Below are 3571 nucleotides of genomic sequence, written 5' to 3' on the forward strand. Positions count from 1 at the left end.
CAATCAATCTATCTATCTATCTATCTATCTATCTATCTATCTATCTATCTATCTATCTATCTATCTATCTATCTATCTATCTATCTATCTATCTATCTATCTATCTATCTATCTATCTATCTATCTATCTATCTATCTATCTATCTATCTATCTATCTATCTATCTATCTATCTATCTATCTATCTATCTATCTATCTATCAATCTATCTCTGAATATTCAGACCTTACCCTGCTATAGGCTAATGAATATTCAGGCTGGGATTCAATAGGCTACTGAATATAATATGACAATAAGACTGCATTCATGATAAATGTTGCATATGTTGGCTCAACCGGAAATTACCTTTAAATGGCGCATAGCTGACAAAGAGCTGGGATTGAATCCTGGTCTCAGTTTGAGTAGGGCTCAGAAACACATTTTCACCAGATGAAAGAAAGATAGTAATACTATGGATGCATTAGGGGTACATGTCTTGTTAAAGTCAGACACCAGGGCTATTCAATCCATGGCAGATGTCATGTGTGGATCCTGCACACTACTGGCTGGAGGCTAGGATTCTCCTAGAATTTAGAACTCTAACTGGTGTTCTCTAGAACTCTACTCTCATTTTGTTCCTCTGGGTGTTCTGCTGTGCAGTCTTTCCAAAATAGAATCTTTACCGTCTGTTGAAATGATCGCTGCAGCTGCTTTGTTTTAAACATTAATAATCACAAATCAATAAAAATCATTCCACTAAAGAACAAGGTCGTCTGTGTATTTATTAACCTTCATAAATCAAAACATAAGACACAAACACATAATCATGAGAACAATCAATATATATATTGGTTGATTGATGTTATTTATCAAGACATATTTCTAATTTCATACAGCTAGGACTAATTGTAGTGTTACGGCTTGGTCATCCACACATTTATTTTCCGAACCCAATACTGCCGTCGTGTAGCCGTTGGATGTAAATACACAGCCCTGGTAGCTCGCATGGTCCCATTCCAAACTCTCCTTCACGCAGAGAACAGTTCACCTTTATTTCGCAATACAAAACAAACAGTCGGGGATAGCAGCGACCAAACAAGTGATCAGATCAAATTAAAAAACATTTCTCAATCTGGCCCGGAACCAATGCCATAAGTCAAGCACTTGTTGTCTGTTCCTGGAACCGAGTACTAACCCTCTCCCTTACAAGGGCATACTCGGTTTAGGCAATGCAAATAGTCCAGGTAGCCACGATTAGCTGTTCAGGAGCCTTATGGCTTGGGGGTAGAAGCTGTTAAGAAGCCTTTTGGACCTAGACTTGGCGCTCCGGTACCGCTTGCATTGCGGTAAAAGAGAGAACAGTCTATGACTAGGGTGGCTGGAGTCTTTGACAATCTTTAGGGCCTTCCACTGACACCGCCTGGTATAGAGGTCCTGGATGGCAGGAAGCTTGGCCCCAGCGATGTACTGGGCCGTACGCACTACCCTCTGTAGTGCCTTGCGTTCTGAGGCCGAGCAGTTGGCATACCAGGCGGTGATGCAGTCAGTCCTCTTTTTTTTCTGCAGTCAAAAATCATCTCCTTTGTCTTGATCACGTTGAGGGAGAGGTTGTTATACTGGCACCACACGGCCAGATCTCTGACCTCCTCCCTATAGGCTGTCTCATCGTTGTCAGTGATCAGGCCTACCACTGTTGTGTCGTCGGCAAACTTAATGATGGTGTTGGAGTCGCGCCTGGCCATGCAGTCATGGGTGAACATGGAGTACAGGAGGGGACTGAGCACGCACCCCTGAGGGGCCCCCGTGTTGAGGATCAGTGTGGCAGATGTGTTGTTACCTACCCTTACCACCTGGGGGCGGCCCGTCAGGAAGTCCAGGATCCAGTTGCAGAGGGAGGTGTTTAGTCCCAGGATCCTTAGCTTAGTGATGAGCTTTGAGGGCACTATGGTGTTGAATGCTGAGCTTTAGTCAATGAATAGCATTCTCACGTAGGTGTTCCTCTTGTCCAGGTGGGAAAGGGCAGTGTGGAGTGCAATAGAGATTGCATCAACTGTGGATCTGTTGGGGCGGTATGCAAATTTTGTGGGTCTAGGGTTTCTGGGATAATGGTGTTGATGTGAGCCATGACCAGCCTTTCAAAGCACTTCATGGCTACAGACGTCAGTGCTACGGGTCGGTAGTCATTTAGGCAGGTTATCTTAGTGTCCTTGGGCACGGGGACTATGGTGGTCTGCTTGAAACATGTTGGTATTACAGACTCAGTCAGGGACATGTTGAAAATGTCAGTGAAGACACTTGCCAGTTGGTCAGCACATGCTCGGAGTACACGTCCTGGTAATCCGTCTGGCCTTGTGAATGTTGACCTGCTTAAAAGTCTTACTCACATCGGCTACGGAGAGCGTGATCACATAGTCATCCGGAACAGCTGGTGCTCTCATGCATGCATCAGTGTTGCTTGCCTCGAAGCAAGCATAGAAGTGGTTTAGCTCGTATGATAGGCTTGTGTCACTGGGAAGCTCGCGGCTGTGCTTCCCTTTGTAGTCTGTAATATTTTTCAAGCCCTGCCACATCCGACGAGCGTCAGAGCCGGTGTAGTACGATTCAATCTTAGTCCTGTATTGACTCTTTGCCTGTTTGATGGTTCGTCGGAGAGCACAGCGGGATTTCTTATAAGCGTCCGGGTTAGAGTCCCGCTCCTTGAAAGCGGCAGCTCTACCCTTTAGCTCAGTGCGGATGTTTCCTGTAATCCATGGCTTCTGGTTGGGGTGTGTACGTACAGTCACTGTGGGGACGACATCATCGATGCACTTATTGATGAAGCCAGTGACTGATGTGGTGTACTCCTCAATGCTATCTGAAGAATCCCGGAACATGTTCCAGTCTGTGCTAGCAAAACAGTCCTGTAGGTTAGCATCTGCGTCATCTGACCACTTTTTTTTATTAACAGAGTCACTGGTGCTTCCTGCTTCAGAGGTGTAGGGAGGGTGAAGTCTGTGAATCCCCAAAATAGTAATTATACAGATGATTAACAAAACATGCACACTACAGTATTCATATCTTGTTTTTTTGTGGTAAATGTGAATGAAAAAAAAAACTGTTTTGATAATGGTTTTCATACACATACCTTGTCCATAATGTAGAGGCTTATGGGATATTCCTTGAAGAGGTAAGGGAGGAGGATGGTACATGTGATCGGTACCAACACACCAATACCAATTGAACCCCTCATTTTTTTTTTTTTATGTAAAGGCTACAACTGCAAAGTTTTTTTTAGGACATAAAATGTGCTGTTAGATTAATACATGATACTAGCAGTGGATGTTATATTTAGTGTTAGCGATCTAGCTAATGTGTTTTTGAGTTTTCACTTCCTCATGTGGTGAATTAGCCCCAAAGTCAATTTGCCTATGATATTAATGCACGTAGATGTTGACAAGATCATCTCAATCAGGTGATTTCTCACAGTTAAAGTCCTGCAGGAAGAGCTACGACGCTAATATTAGTGTAAATTCTTCACGTTTCATGGACCCAAGATCCAGAGGTAACACTGTACAGTGCAATAGAAGTTTGCCCCAATGCAATTCTGAAGTCTA

The sequence above is a fragment of the Coregonus lavaretus genome (genome assembly GCF_964263955.1).
Source record: "Coregonus lavaretus genome assembly, contig: HAP1_SCAFFOLD_1934, whole genome shotgun sequence".
In the NCBI taxonomy this organism is placed as follows: domain Eukaryota; kingdom Metazoa; phylum Chordata; class Actinopteri; order Salmoniformes; family Salmonidae; genus Coregonus; species Coregonus lavaretus.